Source organism: Pygocentrus nattereri, chromosome 1 (genome assembly GCF_015220715.1).
Source record: "Pygocentrus nattereri isolate fPygNat1 chromosome 1, fPygNat1.pri, whole genome shotgun sequence".
Classification (NCBI taxonomy): domain Eukaryota; kingdom Metazoa; phylum Chordata; class Actinopteri; order Characiformes; family Serrasalmidae; genus Pygocentrus; species Pygocentrus nattereri.
This window is the reverse complement of record NC_051211.1, coordinates 30,600,562-30,626,130: the sequence shown is the minus strand read 5'-3', so window position 1 is coordinate 30,626,130 and position 25,569 is coordinate 30,600,562. Positions and strand designations below refer to the sequence as shown.

Sequence of the window (25,569 nt, the reverse complement as noted above, 5' to 3'; positions counted from 1 at the left end):
GCAGGAAGCAGAAAGGATACTTCATAAAATGTGTAACAAAATTATTTTTTTAGAGAAACACTTCACAACATCAAACTAGAATGTTTGTGGAGAATAACTTCAATCAGACCGCACTAAGTGTACTGAAAAGCAGTGACTGAAACAAAAATCTGGACCATTTAGGGGACCATGAGGGCTGTTTTGAGAACCACTACTGTAAAGTACAGTGGTGGAAACTTCTCAGTCTGGGGCTGTTTATCATGCACTGGTGTCAGTTGCCACATTTCCATGCAGACAATCTGTTAATAATCCAACTAATAGCTCAATCGGAACAGAATACGTCCATGTATACAGGTCAATCGGAACAGTCTAGTCTGATTGAGGCCTTTCGGAATACAATTTCTATCTGATTGAATGAGGTAACCCTGCAAATAATTTAGTAATAATTAAACAAGTTAAATAGAAGAATAATAGCCGTGTAAACACTTGAATCCGATTACATTCCCAATCGGAACGTGTAAGTACGTTCTGCACACGTGCATTCGTGTCACAGCAAAAGCAGAGAACTCATAAACTGGCTCTGGCAAAAGTTTGTAACATTCAAGTTTTGAATGTTTGAAACATTCATTGTTAATAAGTACATGTGAAGTACATTGTTCTGAGTTTGACATCATTTTAAAATAAATAAAAACACAAGCGCGCCAACTGAAAACTCTCACTCTGACGGGATCTATATGATGTTCGTCATCATGGTAACGTTTACTCTAAGTGGTACTCCATGCATGTATATCATTTTCGATTGGATTACTTGTAGTGAGCGTCAGATTGTTTAATAGTTTACGAGTGAGCATATAAACACCACAGTCTTAATCTGCTACTGGAATTCATTCAATCAGATTGGCAAAATTCTTTGCCTGTAAACACAGCCAGTGAGCTTGTTGCTTTTTTAACCACTGTATCTCCCGCTTGGTGTCCATTTGAGTGTTGCCGTAACTTGGCTATGGGTGACACCATTGGATACATGTCACAACCTGATTGGTTGCCGCTCAGTTTATTTGCACATAGTTCACCCACAAGTAGAAACAGCAGAGTAAGCAACAGTTTTAAGACCACATGGCTTGTCCAGTGATGATTTAACCTGGGTTACCTGCAGCTATATGCAGCCTCATTCACCGCTAAAACTGATGTAAAAAACAGTCAGGTTTGTCCCAAAAAAGACAATCAGTCAGATTTGTATTCGAGATGAACATTGTGATGTCACAGTCACTACAGCATGTGAAAAAGACACCCACTATTCTCAGCAAACAATAACATTAAAAATACCAAAATACATGTACTCACAGCTGAGCAGCGGTGAGAATTTTTTCCACAACTGTTACCGTTCCAACAAGCTGCTGACAGAATAAGTTTTTCTGAAATTGTCTGAAGCTACAGTACTTTCTAGTCTGTGTTTGTGCTGAGACCTGTGTTTCTAGCTGGAATCCCTTTCACATTTCAAAAAGTAACTTGCTCTTCTATTATGGACAGTAATGGATATGCAACCATTTAGAGGGCAGTCGTGGGCTGGAGGTTAGGGAACTGGCCCTGTGACCGGAAGGTTGCCAGTTCGATCCCCAGCACTGACCGTCCGTGACTGAAGTGTCCTTGAGCACGACACTTAACCCCCAATTGCTCCCCAGGCGCTGTGGATAGGGCTGCCCACTGCTCCGGGTAAGTGTGCTCACTGCCCCCTAGTGTGTGTGTATTCACTAGTGTGTATGTGGTGTTTCACTTCACAGATTTGTTAAATGTGGAGGTGGGATTAAAAAAGTATCACTTAACATAATGGACATATAACATCAGATTTTGTGTTTTAAACCCTTATGTGGTTGTAAACATTGGCCAGGCTTTGTAAACTAACACAGAGTTAATGTCTTGGTATTAAAAAAAGTATTTACTAAAGACAACTTTACTAGCTAATTTATTAGGTTTGGGGTGGGTTTTAGAGACAGTGTACCTTTGTCCAGCAAAAAACTTTATCAGGTTGTCTCTAGACAGGTATTCTCAGTTCGATCACATCCGGCCCCGCAAGATTAGATATGGATTAGTGATTTGACATTTTGCAACATTTTGCATGATGTCACTGTGTATGTCACTTGTATACTGCTCAAAACTGAATCCCTGTACAGAGCAGTTAACTAATATATGCAATGGTTTAAAGAGAGAATGGAAAGTCTGTAGAGATGACTAATTGTATTTTCAAAGAGCTAACATCTTGCCTGCTAGCTCATGCTGCTTACTGCTAGCTCATGCTGAAGCACATGGTACTGATACTGAGGAATCATTATTTTGCCCAGCATTTGTTTGGAGTTGAGTGTGAGGTGTCAAATAGGCCAATAGTAGAAAAACAAGCAGCATCTTTAACCAAAGAGAGTCTTTCCATCACACTGATTTTCACTGAGCATTCTGCAATCTGAATCTTCAGTAAATCTCAGAGACAGAAGGCACTGTCAACCAAGGCAGCCTCTCGCTACTCTAAAGACATTAAACACTGCTGGGTTTCTTATGAAAACAGCAGCCACGGACCGTGCGCTGTGCTTTCATTTCTAAAATGGAGCACGTGTGAGTGAGTGAAATATAAATGAACAGAGGGAAGCCTGTTGAGTTGTGTGAAATGGAAAAGAATGACAAATGAGAACAGTGAGGTGTCTTATTGTTCTGAGTCAAGTCAATCCATTCTCTTCTCTTTTTTTCCCCTTGACTTTTCTAAAGCTCTCTTTCTTTTCCCCAGGCTGTTCTTCCCTTTGCTCTGCCGCTGAGCCACAATCATAAATCTAGGAAAGAAGGGGCACTTTTCTTGTGTTGTGTTCTTTTTCCTCCGAAGGCCACTCATAATTCATTTTACATGACCATTTTCCAACTCTTTATCCCTTAGAATTGAACAGACTGTGCCTTTAAGACTGTTATATGTAGATAAGCTGTGTTTCTGACTGGCTATTCTGTATTGTACTTCTTCAAAAAGCGGTCTGAGCATAAATGCAGGACTATTAAATTTAACTTAAGCTGCTCCTTTTGTATGTGTATGTCTTTGGATGGCTGTAATGATTCATCTGTTTCCTGACAGACAGAAACAGCACCATGTTTAATAATTCCATGTTCCGTGTAACTTTGCTATGCACTGTCTACGGGAACAACACTCCAAAAGGAAGGAGTGGGGTGAAACCACTGCAGGCTGAATGGTTGGGTCTAAGCTTCTGTATATGGATGGATGAGGCTAAATTTCTGTGTACAGAATGTGCAGGGCTAAACAGTTATAGGTTGAATGGGCAGTGCTCAGCTACTGTAGGCTGCATGGGCTGGGCTAAACTACTGTTGGCTGTAATGGAAGGAACTAGGGGCTTAAAAAAAGTGAGTGGAGCTTAACTGATATTTACAGGGTAGACAGAGCAAAACTGTTATAAGTTGAAAGGATGTTGTTAAACTGTTTTCTGCTCCTATAAGCTGAATACTAGCTGTAGGCTGAATGAATGCACTAATGTGCTAAACAATAAACGGACATATATAAATGTGTTCAGTGTTGTGACATCACTACCATGATTCAAAATGGGCTGTGTTTACTGTTTAGTTTCTATATATGAACTGTATGAGCTGGGGAGTGTACTACCCCAATTCCAATGAAGTTGGGACGTTGTGTAAAACATAAATAAAAACAGAATACGATGATTTGCAAATCCTTTTCAACCTGTATTCAACATTAAGGCCCAATCCCATTTCACCCCTTGCCCCGATCACTTAGCCCTTAGCCCTGTGTTTTGTGTATTCATGGTCCTCCAAATAGAGGATTTTCAGAGGCACACTTTTGGGAAATAAAGGAAAAACGGCAAGATGGCTGCACAAGCGACCAGAAAAACCCAGAAATGTGAGAATTTCCCCCATTAAAAAGTATGTGTACCACTGTATTATCTTTCTTTAATGTTGTGTCAATGTATCATGCACCTTTTCTTCATAACAAGCATAAAAAAATCAATAATGGTCTTGTGTCTCGGCAGCTAGCTAATCGAACATCCCGTTCCACCTTAAATAGTCCAGGAGTATTGATGCCTGAAGTGCCATAATGTAATTGCTACTCCGTTTAAGGTGGAATGGGTAAATCTGAATGAGAATCTGGTGAAAAGCTTACTTCAGCTTCATATCAACTGAAGATTTAGGGGAGAGCGATGATAACTAATTATTTTTAAAAAGTTCTTTTTTATGTGATATTTTCCTTTAAAAGCCCATCTCAGAGGAACTCCTGAAAAGCTACTATGACATCTACACAATCCTTTTTCTCTTACGTGACTCAACCAGTGAGTAATAATATGCTTGTGCTGTATCATGACAAACACTGGAAACAGTGCCAGTCCATGCAGTCCATACGGTCAATATATAGAAACTAAGCTGCAAAAACAAGCCATTGAATTCATCATGGTTGTGATGTCACAGCTTAATTGGGGCATGGAATTCTGATTAAGAACATGCTGGATGATTCCATGAAAATAGATTAAATACCTAGCAATGAAACCAGTGATGGTCCATTCTTTCAGAGAGGAAATCAAATGGTGAATGGATAGAAATGGTTAATAAGACATTTATTAAAGTAAAAAGGCTTGCTATTACATTACAAAAAAATGGATATATTCTTGAGCCTCATTTTTTTAGTTGGTACCCATTGATGCTCTGCTATACACTACTGAGCAAAGGTTTGTGATCAGTATTTTCAATAATATTCAACCAATCTGGATGTAGATAAATGTATAAAGTGATTCTAGTATGTTAGTCATGCTATTAAACCTGTTAAACCTGTTAAATCAGCTTCACAGGTTTCAAATAATCAGTAGTTCACTACTTTGCCGTAAACAAAAATGAAGAAATGTTCGGGTTGTGTCCAGCATGACATAACAAACAAGTTCTACATCTGACAGAAGCATGTTTACCACTGTCTTACATCATCTTTCCTTTAATAACACTTAAGAATTGTTTGAGAACTGAAGACACCAAATTAATCCAGTTTTGAAAGTGGATTTTTTTGGTCATTCTTCCATTATATGTATATAAGTCTTCAGCTGCACAGAGGTACAGGCTTTCGTTGTTGAATGTTCTTGATAATACAACACATATTTTGAGTGGGATACAGGTCTGGACTATAGACAGGCCAGTCTAGCACCTACACTCTCTGCTTAAGCAGCCATGCTGTTGTAATTGTCTAGTGTCATCTAGAAGGCAGCATATGTTGCTCCAAAAGGTGCATACATGTTTAAGCATTAATGATGGCTTCACAGATGTGAAAGTTAGCCAATGGACACATTTGGCCTGAAGAACATGACAATGATTACATAAACAAGCATAAAGATTAACTTCTTAGACATAATGCATGCTTCCTCTGTGCATCAGTCCATTTCAAATGAGCTGAAGCCCAAATACATATGTTGCTTTTCTGGACATTGTTGATATGGCTTCCACTGTGCATTATAGTCTTAAACTGCATTTTCGGATGCAATGACGGATGGTGTTTATTGACAATGGTTTTTGATACAGTGCCTTCTGAAGGAACCTATTGGTCAACAATTAAGATAATTCTAACTACATTCCTGTATGACATACCATTACCTATAAAAATAAATAAAAGCACGTTACATTGCTAAAAACAGTAGCATCCACAATGTGAAGCCTCTAATGATTAAGGAGAAACTTGAGTAAATGTATTTTCTCTGAACTATTGATTTAAGTGATTTAAACTACACATGAAGGAAAAACATTCAGGTATTAGCAATGCTGAGTGGACTTTTAAGTTTGTGCTTTCCACATCAAGCCAATTAAAAACACAAAGCGACTCTAGCCCACACAATCTTCACATAAATAAAGCATTCATTTCAAAAAGAGTCGCCTTCGTTTTCCCCATAATGTCCTCCAGTTGAGGTTTTCTTCAATAATCCTGTCCTTCTGTATCACAGCCTCATTCTGAATCTCAAACGCTTCTCAGGTGGCCTTGATCCAGGCCCAGTGCATCTTTTCATGCACACATGCTCACGATCTCAACCTGAGCAGGAGGCTGTGCATCTCTTTTAAAGCAAGGTTCAAAGTCAAATCATCTCAAAAATATAAACAATTTCCCTCTTCCCTGTGCTCCAAAAGCAGCCAAATCAGGCAAGACATTTTTGTTGCCTGAAACTTGTCTCTTTAGTTGGAGCACTGCAGCTATGAAGCTAATGTAGCTCAGTAGTAAAAGACTAGAGAACAGAATATTTTAGCCTTTAAATTAGCATTGTGCTTAGGGAGTTGCCAATTAGCCAAGGTGGCTAAACCGGCTCCTTTGTAGAAATGCTTATTAGTGTGCATAACCCTTGTAAATTGAAACTAATGAAAACTAAAATAAAGCAATACTTAACCTGGTGTTCCCATTAGCAGGCAATACAGTGAAATGCGACAAGATGCGAGTGATTTAGCAATAAATTTGTCAGTTTGGTCAGATTCTGAAGAAGAGTGTGATAGTAGGGCTACATCAAATTCTGACCCTAACCAAGCTTTTCAGCCAGAAGCTGAAACGGTTACAGATAACAGTGTCTCACAGTTTCAGAAACTACATAAACAAGTGTATGTGATATTATTTAACAACTCCTCATAGTTTGAGGTGGAAGTGTGATGATTTAAACTAGCAGTTAGCACCACTCTAATAATCATGCTAGTAAGCTCCCATTATTTCTTGCTGCATTTATGCTTACATGTGCTAAAAAATGAAACAAGCAGCACATTTAGGGTAAGAGGAGAAACTGGATAAAGTGATTTTTGGCCAAGACTTGCTCACATTTGAGATGGCGTTTTCTTCTTGAGCACTACTTTGTCCTCCTGAGCAAGAGCCCTGAGAGTAAACAGGATTACTTTGATGAAGACAATGAAGACAAGCAGTGTGTTTACTTCTCTACTGAAGGTGCTTCAGGGGTGACTCACTCCTAAAAAAACTCTAGAGCCAAAAGCTCACTGGTGATGTGCGCTGATACACTGATACTCAAGTAGAGTAGTGATCACTAGCATCTTCACTACAGAGAGAGTAAGAGAGAGAGAGAGAGAGAGAGAGAGAGAGAAAAATGAACTCCTCAACATTCATTTGAGAGGAGAAAGTGAATGAGAAAGGGGAGAGAAAAACTACACAAGAAGGAGAGCAAGATAGAGACGAAGAAGAAAGGGTGACAGAGAAAATGAAAGAAAGATAGAAAGCCCCAAAAACACAAGCACACTACCCCTGTATGTTTATACACAACAGCGTGTATAATAACATAGCAATGGCCTAGCAACACCTTACCAAACACCTGGGATTTCATAGCAACACCTTACCAGCAACTAAGGATTTCGTAGCAATGGCTTCACAGTTCATAATGCATCTCATCTTTGGCAAATGTTTTCAAACAGATGCTAAACCTGCAACATGACATATTCATTACCTGTAACTTTAGATTCTTAAACAGTAACTCTAACATAAATATTTAGGTTAGTGTTTTTTAATGATAAACATTTAGGCTGGTGGGTGGAGTGGCATGCCTTGATTTGCATGACCAAACAAGCAAACTGCCTTTTCATTTTTGAATTTATTGAATAATCTTTAATAAAAGTTTTTTTTAAATCAGAATCAGATTTATTGGTTGACAAACACAAAGAATTTGGCGTCTCTCTAGTATTAAATGTAATATACAATATACATACATATAGGTATATTAATATTAATAATAATAACAATAATTATTAATAATAATAATAATAATAATAACAATTATTATAATTATTATTAATAATAATAATAATAATAACAATTATTATTATTATTATTATTATTATTATTATTATTATTATTATTAAAAATAATAAGTTATTTTGCAAAGGGGGCCATAAGATCCTGATTGTGCCACTGGTACTGTACAGTGTAATAACACATCTCAGAATGGTACCTGCAGACCAGCAAGGGGCTCTGGATGGGGACCAGAAGACAGTGGCTACCTCCCCACCACCTGGCAGTAGAGTAAAAATGCTCAGAGGCATTGCGGTTCCTGGTGTTATTGTTTCATTTATCTGTTGAAGGTAGTTGCCAAGCCTCCACAGGATCAGGCTTGTTTAGCTAAATACATTTGGTCCCCTGCTCCTATTTGTCCTGCATTGGATGCTGGACACGAACATAAATGGTTGTCAAACCCAGCCTGATGCTAACATGCCTCTGCTTTGTCACCAGAAAGGCTACACCGCTTCTAAATAAGATTCAGCCAGACATCTTCCAAACAGAGCTGACACAAGTAGGATGGTGTCCACAGGTAGGTAAAAACCTTGCAAATGCTTTTTGTGTATTAGATTTAAAATGATAATTTGGTGAAAAATTAAATTTACAGGTGATCAAATGTTCTCCTTATCCCAAAGCTAGTGCATTAGCCAAAGGCTGTTTAGTGTCATAAGTTTTTACTGGAGCTAAGAGGCTAATGTAGCTAACATGTTAATAGAAGCTTATTAGCACACAGATTACCTGCAACTGACACATAAACTTTACTTACATTATTTGTTAGCTACATTAGTCTGGTTGCTCTAGTGCTCTCTGGTGCAGTAGACCTTTCATTACTTGTTAGCTAAATTATCAACATAGCTCCAGTGCAAAAAGGAGCAAGTTTCAGACACCAAACATGTATTGGTTTATCACTGGTTCATCATTGATGACAGGTATGTGGGAAAGCTAAGTCATTTTGAGTTTTTGCTAGAATATTCCTTTAAAGGGGAAATCCAGTTTTTAAATTTCCTGTTTAGTTACACAGTTAATATATAAACAAAATCATGGCTTAGTGTGAAATGCTAAATCCTAGAGAAACTTGCTGATTTGCTCACAGTGGTGGTGATAGGAACCAGACATCTCAAGAATTTAATGCTTCTAAAAGCTCCCACACAGAAAGTTATTACATGAAATGGCTATAAATACATTGCCTGCTGTCTGAAACAGTTTTGCCGTAGCTATATGATAAAATGCTTGGTCTTTGGATTTTAATATGTTTATTTTAATCTATTAATTGTGGAAATAATACAGGAGGCGTGTAGTTTTGAACAGTAAATAAACTGCCTGTATTGGCATTGGTTTCTATCACCTCCACTGAAAAAGAAATCTGAATAGGTAAATATCCCTACAAATGAACAATTTCACCTCAAACCACTCTGAATGACTTTGTTTATATCCCAACCACTGAATTACACAGACATTTTGAAAGTTCACTAGAATTCCCCTTTAACTTAGTACACCCCAATACACTCTGCTCTTGCTCCAGGGCTGTTTTGGTGTGGGTTGCATCATGTCAGAGAATGACAGTCTTTTTATTCCCTCTCTGCCTTTCCCACTGTTGAGGCTCCTGAGCTGGAGGCCCTCGGTAGGGATGATGTGAGGTAAGATGATTTTTATTCTCACGCAAGCCTGCAGCATCCTACTGCATTCAGCCTGGACTGGGGTTTGTGCTTCACCTAACAAGACTGAAATCTCAGGTATAGACTGGAAGAATGGAGTCTATTCAGGTTATTTGGATTCTCACAGATAGTCGTCTGAATAAGTAATTCTCAATACAGCAATTTTTGAAATGCTAAATCTTGTTCTCTTGAGGTCCACTTATGAAGGTTGTGTGAGTTTATGTACCACACCAGTCATAATTAAATTAATTTACATAACCATTTTCCAAACTCTCATTATACCTGAATCAAACAGATTGCTTTACTTACTGTGCCGTTAACTCTGATATATGTAAATGATATGTTCTGATTGGTTTCCTCATTCAAAAAGCTGAAACACTCCTCATAACTTGAATAAGTGAGACTAAACTGCTATTGGCTGAATAGGCAGCTATATGCAAATGCATATTTTGTGACATCACAAATCACTGATTTCCTAGTTTTGCAGGTACTGTATGGACGCTTGAGTAAACAGTATGTTCTGAAACTTGTTTACATGCTAGATCAAACCCACACGTCATTCAAGCATGGAAAATTTGATTTTCCATTACATGAGTGCTTTAAACATCAACAAAATTGCATAGAGGATAAACATACTTTGACAAGGCTGTAAGTTAACATTGTTATGTTAATAAAGCCTCTTGAAAGTGAAAGACAGCTGAAAATTAGCAGTTAAAACCCAAGTATAAAATGCTAGCATTTTAACTTTGAGATAAGCAAATTTTGTTTAATCACATCCTTTCATTTAACAAACAGAGTAAATTAGCTTTCACTGTGAGTCAGTTGAATGAGTCAGGCATTTTCGTGGGATAAAAAAGAGCCTAAGCTGCAAATTTAGCGCCCCAACACATTCATCTCCTCAGTTCTCCACACAGGGTTGGAGCTGTACATTTTCACCTGATCTACACTCCTCTGCCACTTTACTGTGTACAAGTAGAGATTGTTTTTGACCACTGAGCCACTGTTGGCTGGATATTTTAGAGTGGTGGTCCACTCTCAAACGCGCAGTGACATTAATGTGTGTAAAAGCATGTAAACACTGCTGTGTCTGATGCACTCATACGACCACTACACACATTACTATGACCAGTACCATGTCAGTGGCACTGCAGTGCTGTGAGTGTTTTTACTGGATAATTTCAGTTAAAGGGAGGCTACTGTGAATATTTAATGAAAACTAATTAAAATTGTTCATGTATTTGAATTTCAGTAAGGCATCCAACCATCATCTTCCCCGGGATCTCATCCCGGGTGGACTTGCCTGTGACATCTCCCAAGGGAGGCGTCCAGGAGGCATACTAACAAGATGCCCGAACCACCTCAACTGGCTCCTCTCGACGTGGAGAAGCAGCGGCTCTACTCGTCCCTCCCGGATGACCGAACTTCTCACCCTATCTCTAAGGGAGAGTCCAGACACCCTGCGGAGGAAACTCATTTCGGCTGCTTGTATTCGCGATCTTATTCTTTCTGTCATTACCCAAAGCTCATGACCATAGGTGAGGATGGGAACGTAGATTGACCAGTAAATCGAGAGCCTTGCCTTATGGCTCAGCTCTTTCTTTACCACAACAGACCGTTAAAGAGCCCGCATCACTGCTGACCCAGCACTAATCTGCCTGTCAATCTCCCGCTCCCTTGTACCATCACTCATGAACAAGATCCCGAGATACTTAAACTCCTCCACTTGAGGCAAGAGCTCATCCCCGACCCAGAGAGGGCTCTCCACCCTTTCCCGCCTGAGAACCATGGCTTCGGATTTGGAGGTACTGATCCTCATCCCGGCCGCTTCACACTCGGCTGCAAACCGATCCAGTGAAAGCTGAAGTTCACAGCCTGATGTCCCCAATAGGACCACATCATCTGCAAACAGCAGCGATGTGACCTTGAGGTCACCGAACCAGACACCCTCCATCCCCTGACTGCGCCTAGAAATTCTATCCGTAAAAATTATGAATATAATCGGTGACAAAGGGCAGCCCTGACGGAGTCCAACTCTCACTGGGAACGAGTCTGACTTACTGCCGGCCATGCGAACCAAACTCTTGCTTTGTTTGTACAGGGCCTGAATGGCTTGTAGCAAAGAGCCATGTACCCCATACTCCCGAAGCACCTCCCGCAGAATACCCCAGGGAACACAGTCGAATGCCTTCTTCAAATCCACAAAGCACATGTGGACTGGTTGGGCAAACTCCCATGAACCCTCCAGAATCCTGGAGAGGGTAAAGAGTTGGTCCAGTGTTTCACGACCAGGACGGAACCCGCACCGCTCCTCCTGAATCCAAGGTTCGACTATAAGCCGGACTCTCTTCTCCAATACCCCTGCATAGACCTTACCAGGGAGGCTGAGGAGTGTGATTCCCCTGTAGTTGGAACACACCCTCTGGTCCCCCTTTTTAAAAAGAGGCACCACCACCCCAGTCTGCCAATCCAGTGGCACCACCCCCGATGATGTGTCAGCCAAGACAGCCCCACAACATCCAGAGCCTTGAGGAACTCGGGACGGATCTCATCCACCCCTGGAGCCCTGCCACCAAGGAGCTTTTTAACTACCTTAGCGACTTCGGGCCTCAGTAATGGACAAGCCTATTCCCGTGTCCCCAGACTCTGCCTCCTCACTGGAGAACGTGTTGGTGGGATTGAGAAGGTTCTCAAAGTATTCTTTAAAGCAATTAGTACGAAATTTTGAGCGAAAATGGCGATCAACCAAACTGGAAGTATTCCACTCTGCTTGGAAAGACAGTATTGTTGAATATAGAAGAGAAATTAATAAAGCCCGCTCAGAGTATCTGGCCTCTCAGATCGAGATTAATAAAAACAACCCTAGAGTTCTCTTTAGTGTTATTTCTAAACTGACTAAAAATCAGGCAGGTACTGATCCTCAGATTCCAGCAATCCACACTAGCAATGCTTTTATGGACTATTTTGATAATAAAATCGAAAATATTCGGGACAAAATTCAACAGATAAATAGCACATCTTGTCTGTCATCTGGTGTGGCTGATATAGAACAAAATCCAGCTACCGAAGTCAGGTTGGAAGTTTTTAACCCACTACATCATTTAGAACTGGAGAAAATTATCTCCTCATCAAACTGCACAACCTGTACACTTGATGCAGTTCCCACAAAACTATTAAAACAGGTATTACCAGACATAATTAAACCACTATTAACAATAGTAAACTCATCATTAAACCTGGGGTATGTTCCCAAAGCCTTTAAACTAGCAGTAATTAAACCTTTGATCAAGAAACCAAATCTTGATCCTAGTGTACTATCTAACTATAGACCTATTTCAAATTTACCATTTATTTCTAAGATTTTAGAAAAGGCCGTGGCCCAACAACTTGGCTCTTATCTGCAAAGAAACCAGATCTATGAAAAATTCCAATCTGGATTTAGGCCTCATCATAGCACTGAGACAGCTCTAGTTAAGATAACAAATGATCTGCTTCTTGCCGCTGACCAAGGCTGCGTTTCTTTACTGGTACTTCTTGATCTGAGCGCAGCTTTTGATACAATAGATCATAATATCCTCCTAGAAAGATTAGAGAAAATGGTCGGTATAACTGGAACTGCCTTATCATGGTTCAAATCATACTTGACCGATCGTTTTCAGTTTGTGAGGGTAAATAATATACCCTCCAATTATACAAAGGTTAGATATGGAGTTCCACAAGGCTCTATCTTAGGACCGTTATTATTTATGTTATACATGCTCCCCCTGGGCAAAGTTATTAGAAAACATAATGTTAATTTTCATTGTTATGCAGACGACACGCAGCTCTTCATATCAGCCAAACCTGATGACAAACAGAGAATAAAGAAAATGGAGGATTGCGTAAAAGATGTGAAATCATGGATGTCACACAACTTTCTTCTATTAAATAGTGATAAAACAGAAGTTCTTCTATTAGGCCCTAAAGCTGCTAGAAATAAATTATCACACCTAATGTTGAATCTGGCCGACTTCTCAGTCACACCTGGTTCAACAGCTAAAAATCTTGGCGTTATCATAGATTCAGATCTAGCATTTGATAAACACATATCTAATGTTACTAAAACAGCTTTTCTACATCTCCGTAACATCGCCAAGCTAAGAAATGCTTTATCCTTACATGACGCAGAAAAATTAGTACATGCCTTCATTACGTCAAGGCTAGACTACTGTAATGCGCTACTGTCAGGATGTTCTAGCAGTAACTTAAATAAACTTCAGCTAGTTCAAAATGCTGCAGCCAGGGTCCTTACTAAAACTAGAAAATTTGACCATATTAGTCCAGTCCTATCAGCTCTTCACTGGCTTCCAGTCAAATTCCGCATAGACTATAAAATTCTCCTGTTAACGTATAAAGCCCTACATGGGCTCGCTCCTGAGTATCTGAGAGACCTTATCTCCTATTATGAACCACCACGATTACTTAGATCACAGGGTGCTGGCTTCCTAGTAGTTCCCAAAATTCAGAGAAGCTCTGCAGGAGGAAGAGCTTTCTCTTATAAAGCGCCCCAACTCTGGAATAATCTCCCCGATAATGTTCGGGACTCAGACACAGTCTCAATCTTTAAGTCTAGACTAAAAACTTACTTGTTTAGTTTAGCTTTTGGTAGTTAATGTTAATTCCCTTTAGATAAGGCTGCAGATCCAGGGGTTCATGGACATAGTGAATTGTGGGTAAACTGCTGTCACTCACTACATGCAGTCACTCAGGTTTGTGGACGGTGGAGTGGGTGAATGCCAGTGTCTCAGGGAGCCTCCGTGTCTATGTTACCTTCTGGCTCTCTCCCTTTAGTTAGGCTGTCATATTCAGACCTGCCGGAGTCATTAGTCACACTCTGATAAATTTTTACATTTTCTGTTCTTCATAAATCCAGTCTAAACTAATTCCTAAATCTTTCCTTCCTCCGAGTTACTGACTGTCCACCGGTCCGGCCCAATACTGATGGATGTCCCACCCTCAAGTCCCCCTGTCCCCCTGATTGACCAGACTGATGGAAGTTTCTGGAACGCAGCTTCTCCACTACAGATCACATCCAAATCTATATGAACTCTAATTGTTTCCACTGTTGATTATACACACCTGAATATATTAGAACTGCGTGGATGTAAAATTGACTTTTCAATGTTTAACTTATAAGTTGTCTGACCAGTGGTAGGATGGTCCCCCCTTTAGATGTGAGTCTTGGTCCTCCCGAGGTTTCTTCCTCCTCCAGCTCTGAGGGAGTTTTTCCTTGCCTCAGCGCTCACGGGGGTTCTGTATATTCTGTATATTATGTTCAGTGTTTTGTCTGATTCTCTGTGCTGTGATTCCCATTTTTGTAAAGCTGCTTTGTGACAACATCAGTTGTAATAAGCGCTATATAAATAAATTTGATTTGATTTGATTTGATATTCCTTCCACCGCCCAATGACGTCTTCAGTCGAAGTCAGCAGCACACCATCTCCACTATATACAGTGCTAGTGGCACACTGCTTTCCCCTTCTGAGTCACCTGACAGTTTGCCAGAATCTTTTCGGAGCCGACTTAAAGTCACTTTCCAATGCCTCACCGAACTCTTACCACACCCGGGTTTTTGCCTTGGCAACGACTGAAGCCGCAGATCGCTTGGCCTGTCGATACCTGCCAGCTGCCTCTGGTGTCCTACAGGCCAACCATGCCCGGTAGGACTCCTTCTTCAGCTTGATGGCATCTCTCACCTGGGGTGTCCACCACCAGGTTATAGGATTACCGCCCCGACAGGCACCAACTACCTTGCGACCACAGCTACAGTCAGTCGCTTCAACAATGGAGGAGCGGAACATGGCACATTCTGAGTCAATGTCCCTCACCTCCCCCGATATCTGGTCAAAGTTCTGACGGAGATGTGAGTTGAAGATCAATCTGACAAGTTCTTCTGCAAGACGTTCCCAGCAAACCCTCACTATACGTTTGGGTTTGCCTGGTCTGACTGGCATCTTCCCCCACCACCTGATCCAACTCATCACCAGGTGGTGATCAGTTGACAGTTCAGCTGCTCTCTTTACCTGAGTGTCCAAAACACATGGCCGCAAGTCCGATGACACGACTACAAAGTCAGTCATTGAACTGCGGCCTAGGGTGTCCTGGTGCCATGTGCACTTATGGACATCCTTGTGTTCAAACATGGTGTTCATTATGGACAAACTGTAGTTTGCACAGAAGTCCAAAAACTGAACACCACTCAGGTTCATATCAGAGAGGCCATTCCTCCCAATCACACCCCTCCAGGTCTTACTGTCGTTGCCCACGTGAGCGTTGAAGTCCCCCAGTAGAACAATCGAGTCTCCAGGAGGAGCACTTTCAAGCTCCCCTCCCAAGGACTCTAGGAAGGCTGGGTACTCTGAACTGCTGTTCGGTGCATAAGCACAGACAACAGTCAGGACCCGTTCCCCAACCCGAAGGCGTTGGGAAGGTACCCTCTCATCCACCGGGGAAAACCCCAACATACAGGCGTCGAGTCGAGGGGCTATGAGAAAGCCCACACCTGCCCGCCGCCTCTCACCATGGGCAACTCCAGAAAAGAATTTTAAAATTAAACTCATGATGAATCCAAATATTTCAATGAAGAAATCAAATATATTTATAATGAATATCTAGCTTCTTTACATCTCTATTAATGGTTAGGGTTAGGGTTAAATCAGAGCCAATTATCAGAGCCTTATATGCTTATATGCTTATACATGTCTTGCCAAAGCTGCTTTTTGTTTACAAAAGAGGATAAAGCAGAGCTGTCAGTCTGATCACAAACAAACCAAAAAAAAACATGAGAGTGAACTCTGGGAACAGCAGTCAGGTACACTTGTGTTCTCTCCTCTCCAAGTTTGATGTCAGCAAATAACAGTAATGTTTGATAAATGGCAGTGTTTACAAACTGCAGCTCGGAAAAGACAACTATGTTGAACGTAAACATTCACATATTCATTCATATTATGCGCAGGAACAAAATTAAACTCGTCCTTTGCAGCAGCAACATCTCTGGAAACCAGTCCAGTCCAGAAGAGTATTTGGGCATGATGGCAGAGTTCTCACAGATGCACATCATTTTAAAACAAGACAATGATTATGTAGCCTCTCAAACAAGGTTTAGTTACAACTCTAGCTTAATGTAAATTGGAAAGCCATTAATTGACATTAACTATTGATTAAATATTAAATTTAAAATGTTGATTCTCTGGCCATTATAGGTTATATGAATGCACATTTCTCAGTAAATAGGGTTATTCAGCCAAGCCATTGTATAAATAGTGCTTTTTATTTGAAGATGTATAAAAGGAAATCTTGGAATCTGCCAGTTTGAATAGGCTTGATGCAGCTGAAAACAGTATTATCTATCATTATAAATAATGTTTGTTTATATCTCATTCTGTTCTGTATAGGTCTACTTATTCTTAGACCAACAGACGGAGCAAACTGTTTCAAAGGAGTGAGGATTGTAGTGGTAGGGGTGTAAATAGTTTACATGCCTCACAGGTCAGGTAGGAGGGCCCCTTTATGGAATTTTTGCCCCAGGGATATTAGGACTGGTTCTGATTTAAAGAGGCCATGGCATAAACCTTGTAAAAATCAAAGCTCTGAATACTATATGCACACACACACACACACACACACACACACACACACACACACACACACACACACACACACGCACAAACACCAAGCCTAGGTGTGGTAAGGTAGTACATATTTATATTACTCCCACTTTTTTTCCTCAGTACTACAGCACTAGGTGTTACATGGTGTTTGGGTGTGAGTGGACACCCTGCAGTAAAAGTGAAGGCTCACTGTGGTTTGAAATGCCTGTACAAAATGCTCCTTTCAGACTGCTTGCAGTTAAGGACAGGGCTAACTGTAGGCTATCTGCTGTCTGCACACGAACAGGCTGAGTAGGAGCTTAATGTCAGACTGCAGCGGGTTTCCATTTTAAACGGACTGAAAAGCAGGGGAAAAAGGCCCTACCCATCAGCCCCTGCACTTACACTGTGCTGAAGTGTTTCAGAAAATGAAATTAATGGGGCGTTATATGAAATGACACAATTAACCCTTTCCAGGGTTTTCCTTAGAATGAGTCTATAATGAACAGATGGAGTAATGAGGAGAGGTTGGTGTGTGCGTGTGTTATACACCAAAATTGGGCAGTAATTAGGACTGAAAAGGCACTTGTAAGTGGGCCGCTGGTCATATGGGGGGTGGGATGGTGGGGGAGCGGGGGGCTAGCACAGATGTCAGCCAGTTACGAACATGTAAGTGTGTTTGTGTGTGTGTACAAGCACGATACATCTGTGTGCAAATGTGTGTGTATATGTGATTCCATCTAGGTCAGAAGGAGGTCGCCATGGCGACGGCACATGTGTAGTACATGTAAGCAGTGTTGCTTCACTAATGCAAGTTGCTTTGCTCTTCCTCTCCCACCACTGGTGGGTGAGAGGTACTGTGGCTTGCAATTAAAAAGTGGGAGTATGTTTAAAGTTTGGAGATGCCTTGCCTTCTTTGGTACATATCAGGCTGTGGGGTGATACACGTTCCACATGCACTATATATATATATATATATATATATATATATATACATACAAACATACATATACATATACACACACACACACACACACACACACACACACACACACACACACACGTATATATATATATATATATATATATATATATATATATATATATATATATATATAATGTATTGTATTAGCTCCCCTTAATATATAGATGCATTCTACAGTTTCAGACTACAGCCCACCTGTCTCTCTGCATAGTTTGTTAGTTCCTTTTACCATTTTTTTAAATTATCAGAACCCCACAGGACCCCCACAGAGCAGGTATTATTTAGGTGGTGTATCGTTCTCAGCATTGCAGTAACACCGTGGTGTGGTGGTGACGTATTAGTGTGTGTTGTGCTGGTACAAGTGAATCAGACACTGAGGTCCATGTCAGTTAAAAGTCCAAAATGTGTCAGATAATATTGTCTCCTATGTATTATATATAGGTGGGTGTATATATGTAATAATAATATGTCCCATATACACATATATTTGTACTTGTGATATATTTAGTTATCAGGCATCCTCAAACGTCTAATGTTCAGTTTAGATTGATCAATTTTCTCACTCTCCAATACTTGACGAGAGTGGAAAATACAGAGCAAGGAATCTGAGCGCACTCTTCAACAGAAAATCTCTCCTGATCTTCTGGGGTCTAGGTCCTCTCTTTTGGACTCTCTTCTTCTCACACCACAGCTTTTCAACAGTTTTGGTCAGGGGACTGGGAAAAGGCTTGCTAAACTGTTTTTTTGTGGATTCGAATGTATGTGCTGGATCATTGTCTCACCAGAAGGTCTAACTATGGCCCAGTTTTAGCTTTTTGGCAGAGGCAGCCAGATTTTACATCACAGATTCTACACCATAGTTAACAGTGGCAATGAGGTTCCTTTCTGATAATCATCCTCCTCTTTATACCTTATGGTTTTGTATTTATTTCACCTAATCACAGAACCTAATTCCAAAGTTCCCATAGTGTCAAATGAACTCTGGACCCTTACATGGTTACATGAAAGAAAAGGCTTTCTTAAGGGAATGTGGCCTCGTGCATCTATGACACCTCATTACCTGAACTCTGCATGAACATGTATGAAAGAGAATTATAAATAGCAATATGCTTCAGTTACATTTTCTATTCCTTAGCTGCAGTTGCTAAGTTGGAGGGGCTTTACAGAACACTAGTAAAAATTCCCTTGAAGATGAAGACTGTGGCACACAACTCAGGTTATACAATAATATGTACATTTAGAGTGAGTTATTCATTGAACCTTATGAGAAACCGCAGCTCACAGCTCAGTTTATATCTGTCACGCTTGGCTCCTCCCACTCCCCATGTGCTTTTTGTTTACCTTTTGGTAGTCCACATGATTCTTTGTGTTGGTATCCCTAGTCTTGCCCCCTTGTTTTGTGACTCCGCCCCTGACTGTTTTCACCTGTCCCTCGTCTTTCCGGTGTTGTATTTAAGCCCTGTGTTTGCCCTTTGTTTTCACTGTTCTTTGTTTGATGTATGGATGAATCTTGGTCTTTGTGGTGATTCTGTGTTCTGTTCATCATGTCTGTCCCGCGATCTCTCTCTGTTGGTTATACGAACCTGGACTGTCATGACCACGACCTTGGATTTGCCCTCAATAAAAGTCACTTTTCTCAGCACGTGCGTCCACCTCCTCGCTCCGGTTAACAATATCATAGTGTCTACATTTAGAGTGAGATATTCATTCAACCTAATGAGAAACTCTTGCACACACTTTCAGATAGCTATGCTTGGGTAGGTAGCCTTTTTTGCAGGCTCCCTAGTGGTTATTCTGCCATTGGAATGGAATTTAAATGAAATATTTTAAATAAACAAAAGTCAAAGAAAACATCTTTCCCCATATCTCTCTTTGTGTGAAGTAATATAATTGTGCAGTGGTATAACACAATAATATGATGCAACAGTGGAGATATTGCCCAGCTTCAAGTTCCTGGGAGGGCACATCACTGACAATCTCTCTGGTCCTAGAATACCTCCTACTTAGTGACAAAGGCAAATACATGACAATACATGAAAAGTTATATTTACTTTTGTGGATCAGCAGCTGATCTACTGTTCAGTGTCTAGTCTAGACTGTCCTGTGCATTATGGTTATATAGTTGCACGTTATTGTATACTGTAGAGAAGAGTTTACTGAAAAGTGGTCTGTCTGTATTTACTGTATGTCTTCAATGCTGTCTGCTGCTGTTAATTGTTATCTGTCATGACTCTGTGTTGAGCTGCTTGCAAGCAATTCGAGGTGAGAGGGGAGGGCTGAATTCACATCTCTTCACAGGGACAGGTGTGCCAAGATAAAACAGATAGCACAACTGCAGCTTTCTTAATATTGAAACATGATGTACAAATGCTGCAATAAAAAACACAATAAAACACTGGCTTGCTCACTCACCTATAAGAATGAAAATCCAATTTGCTGCTGGTTTCATAAATCATATTAATTTTAATTTTAAAATATTCCATTAACATTATTGAAGAAATAAATAGATAGTTCAACTGAGGGACCTCCAAAAAAGGCAGGAATTTTACAGTTTCTGTGAAAAAGAGGTTAAAAGGAGTGCTGTTCCAGAAATAACAAAGAGAAATACTTGAAGCATGCATGTTGACCAGGGTGTTGTCATTTGTGTTTGTGCGGTGTGTTTCAGGCTTAAGATAGACTGACACTAGTTATTACACTGCCTATACTGCATCACCATGACACACTTTGGTCGCAGCATTAATGTGGCACACATGTCACACACACACAGCAGGCTCAGAAGCACAGAAACTCAAAACTACTTCAGGCCGTGGGTCACTATTGTACTGTCATCCGCCGAGCATCTTGAGTGTTTTCTACAGCGGATCCCTGCACACTGCGCATTTTAACAAGGTTAAGCTGACTCATATCACCTCTCACGCTGTGTGTGTATGCTTTTCTTGCTCATCTTTGATCCGTAGCACATATGCAAAGAACCCATATCTTAGGTTTCTCTCATATTTTATTTTTATTACCTGAGCTCTGCTTATATGTGTGTGTTGTTTAGTACCAATAACTGTTGTAATACATCTTTGCCTTACTTTATTAATAGAATTAATCATGCTTATTTGGCACTATGCTTTTAAGATTGATATATGTAAGAGAGCTCTGTTCTGATTGTCTGCTTCATTCCAAAAGCAGTCTGAGAATGTATTAGAGTAATATATTATAGAATAACGTATCTTCTGACTCTTCAAATCTTCTGCTAGCACTGAACAGCCATGGTTTCTTCTAAGTTGCTGGTGGAGGTCTAAAACTGATGCTAAATTGATACCTTTAAAACAGTGGGAAAATATGAAAAGATACCAAATGCTTTTCAGCTTACAATTTCCACTATCTGAAATTTCATTAAGAAATGTTAGGGGAACTGAGGAAGTCAAGACAATATCTGAAAGAACAAGACAATTCTCAGAAAGAACAGCTATATACTGGCAAAGCAAAACCCCCGTATGACAGCAAAGGACCTACAGGAAGGTTTAGCTGACAGAGGAGTGGCAGCGCATATTTTCTTCTGTGCAGCATTGCTTCAAACATATTCTGCGTAGTATCTGAAGTATGCAAAACATTGTATAGATAAGCCAGATCTATATACTGCTATGTACTGAGCTTTATTTTACAAATACGTGTCATGGATTGGCAAAGTAAAAATGGTTATTTTTGGCCACAGTCTCTAAAGTGAATGGAAAAACCAAGGAAGAGTCTTCTTCTTCTTTCGGCTGCTCACTTTGGGGGTCGCCACAGCAGATCATCTGCCTCCATCTTGCCTTATCTATTGCCTCCGATACTTTCACACCAACCATCTCCATGTCCACCTTAACTACATCCATAAACCTTCTCTAAGGTCTACCTCTTCTCCTTCTACCCGGCACCTCCATCTCCATCTCCAACATTCTTTGACCAATATATCCACTATTCCTCCTCAACACATGTCCAAACCATCTCAACTTGGCCTCTCTGGCTTTATCTCCAAACTGCTCCACCTTCACTGTCCCTCTGATCTGCTCATTTCCAATCTTGTCCAGCCATGTCACTCCCAACGAAAATCTCAGCATCTTCATCTCCGCCACCTCCAGCTCAGCCTCCTGTCTTTTAGACAGAGCCACAGTCTCCAAACCATACATCATAGCAGGATGCACTACTGTCTTGTAAACCTTCCCTTTCACTCTTGCTGCTATCCTTCTGTCACACATCAGCCCTGACATCCATCTCCAAACAACTCCATCCTGCCTGCACCCTCTTCTTCACCTCTTTTCTACACCGACCATTGCTGTGGATGGTTGACCCAAGATATTTGAAGTCATCCACCTTTACGACCTCTACTCCTTGCATCTTCATCTTTCCACCTGCCTCCCTCTCATTCACACACATGTATTCCGTCTTGTCTACTGACCTTCATTCCTCTCCTCTCCAGTGCAAACCTCCACCTCTCCAGATTCTCTTCCACCTGCTCTCTACTCTCACCACAGATTACAATGTCATCTGCAAACATCATGGTCCATGGAGCCTCCTGCCTGACCTCATCTGTCAACCTGTCCATCACCATTGCAAACAAGAAGGGGCTCAAAGCTGATCCCTGATGTAACCCTACCTTCACCTTGAAACCATTTGTCACTCCAACTGCACACCTCACCACTGTCTCACTATCCTCATACATGTCCTGCACCACCCTAACATACTTTTCAGCTACACCTGACTTCATCATACAGTACCACAGTTCCACTCTTGGCACCCTATCATATGTCTTCTCTAGATCCACAAAGGCACAATGCAGCTCCTTCTGACCTTCTCTGTACTTCTCTACCAGCACTCTCAACGCAAAAATTGCATCTGTGGTACTCTTTCTGGGCATGAAACCAAACTGCTGCTCACTGATCTGAACCTCTCATCTTAGCCTTGCTTCAACAACTCTTTCCCATACCTTCATGGTGTGGCTCATCAACTTTCTACCTCTGTAGTTACTGCAGCTCTGCACATCACCCTTGTTCTTAAAAATGGGGACCAGTAGACTGCTTCTCCACTCATCAGGCATTCTCTCACTTAAAAAGTCCACTGCCTTCTCTCCTAAACATCTCCATACTTCCACAGGTATGTCATCTGGACCAACTGCCTTTCCATTCTTCATCCTTTTTAAAGCTGCCCTCACTTCCACTTTACTAATTCTCTGCACTTCCTGATCCACTATCTCTCCCCCCGTTGTCCTCCTCTCTCTCTCATTTTCCTCATTCATTAGTTCTTCAAAGTACTCCTTCCATCTACTCATCACTCTCTGTTCACTCACTAGTACATTTCCCTCTCTATCCTTTATCAGCCTAACCTGCTGTACATCCTTTCCAGCTCTATGTCTCTGTTTAGCCAAATGATACAAGTCCTTTACTCCTTCTTTACTGTCCAGCCTCTCATACAGCTCATCATAGGCCTGAGCCTTTGTCTTTGCCACCATTCTTTTTGCTATGCGACTAGCCTCACAGTACTCCTGCCTACTTCCTTCATCCATCTGGTTATCCCACTTTTTCTTAGCTGCCTTCTTCTTCTGAATACTCTCCTGGACTTCCTCATTCCACCACCAACTTTCCTTGTCTTCTTTCCTCTGACCAGACGAAACACCCAACACATTCTTGCCAGTTTCTCTCACCACCTTAGCTGTAGTTTCCCAGTCCTCAGGTAGCTCCTCACTGCCCCCAAGGGCCTGTTGCAATTTTTCCCTGAACTGCCTGCAACCATCCTCCTCCTTCAGCTTCCACCATCTAATCTTTGGCTCTGTCTTCACTCTCTTCCTCTTCTTTGTTTCTAATCTCATTCTACAGACAACCACCCTATGCTGCCTTGCTACACTTTCCCCTAGTACCACTTTACAATCTCCAATCTCCTTTAGGTGGCATCTCCTGCTAAGGATATAATCCACCTGTGTGCACCTCCCTCCACTCTTGTATGTCACCATGTGTTCTTCCCTCTTCTGAAAATACGTGTTCATCACAGCCATTTCCATTCTCTTTGCAAAATCTACAACCATCTGACCTTCTGCATTTCTGTCTTTCACACCACATACATACCCAGCACCTCTTCATCCCCTCTGTTCCATTCACCAACATGTCCATTGAAGTCTACACCAATCACCAATCTCTCCTCTCTAGGGACACCATCTACCACTTCATCCATCTTACTCCAAAATTCCTCTTTCTCCTCTAACTGACAACCAACCTGTGGTGCATATGATCTGAACACATTCAAAATTACACCATCAACCTCCAACTTCAGGCTCATGATCCTGTCTGACACTCTCTTTACATCCAGAACACTTTTCCCAAGCTGTTCCTTTAGGATTATCCCTATTCCATTTCTCTTCCTCTCTACACCATGATAGAACAGTTTGAATCCACCTCCAATGTTCCTGGCCTTGCTTCCTTTCCATCTGGTCTCCTGAACACACAGAATATCTACCTTCCTTCTCTCCATCATGTCTGCAAGCTCTCTGCCTTTACCAGTCATGTTCAGAGTCCTATGTTCAGAGTCCCTGCTCTAACCTCCACACTCCTGCCTTTCCTTCTCTCTTGCTGCCTTCTAACCTGCCTTCCTGCTCTCCTCTTTGATGGTCTTCGACCTACAGTAGTCCAATTTCCACCGGCACCCTGCTGGTCAACAGCACCGGAGGCGGTCGTTGTTAACCCGGGCCTCGAGCGATCTGGTATGGCAATAATATCCGCATGATAGTTTTGGCACAAGTTTTACGCCGGATGTCCTTCCTGACGCAACCCTCACCATTTATCCGGGCTTGGGACCGGCACCAGAAGTACACAAAGTACACCCCTAATGGCTGGTTTGGAAAAACCAAGGAAGAGTATTTAATGAAAATAACATTGTGGCAACTGATAAGCATGTTGATGGGTCTATTATCCATTGAGGTTGGGAGGCAATTTACATATTCTGTGAGCAAACGTGCCTCAGCCAGACAAGAACCTGTAGCTGAACATAAGTTGGATACAACAGGACAATGATTCAAAACATACTTCAAAATCCATCCACCTTGATATGATTCAAGAATTACAGGATGGAGCTTTTGGAATATCCTTTACTGTCCATGAACTTGAACGTCTCTGAAAATCAGAAAAATGGCCCAAGTATATTTTAGAGCCAAAAGTGTTCTGCAAAAAGACTGGGCAAAGAACAGAAAGATGTTTGCAAGCTGTGAAATGTTGTGAAGACTTGATTTAGATTTTCTTAAGTTAATCAAATATAATGTAGCTGTGCATTACCATTTGCAGGCAATTGTTATTTGTAAAAAACATTTGCTGCAGATATTGTGTTAATTTCTTTTCACTTTAAAAAGTGTAACAGTGTAATTTGGCCAGGGGTTCCCAAAATTTGCATAATAAATAATAAATGTTCAAACATGATGAAACATGAAATCATCAAATAAAAATTTATACATTTTGTATCTTGAAATTTATATTTATAGTTCATATTGTATTTGGCAAAAAAGTCTTTTCTAAATCCACTAATGTGTCTTGCAAT

General features: G+C 40.8%; 1 protein-coding gene across 2 annotated transcripts in view; it reads right to left on the bottom strand.

The window, feature by feature from the left end:
• The window catches only part of syt1a (synaptotagmin Ia), a 393,465-nt gene that overhangs the window by 186,885 nt on the left and 181,011 nt on the right, over nucleotides 1-25,569 (bottom strand). The gene's annotated exons all lie outside the window — the stretch shown is intronic.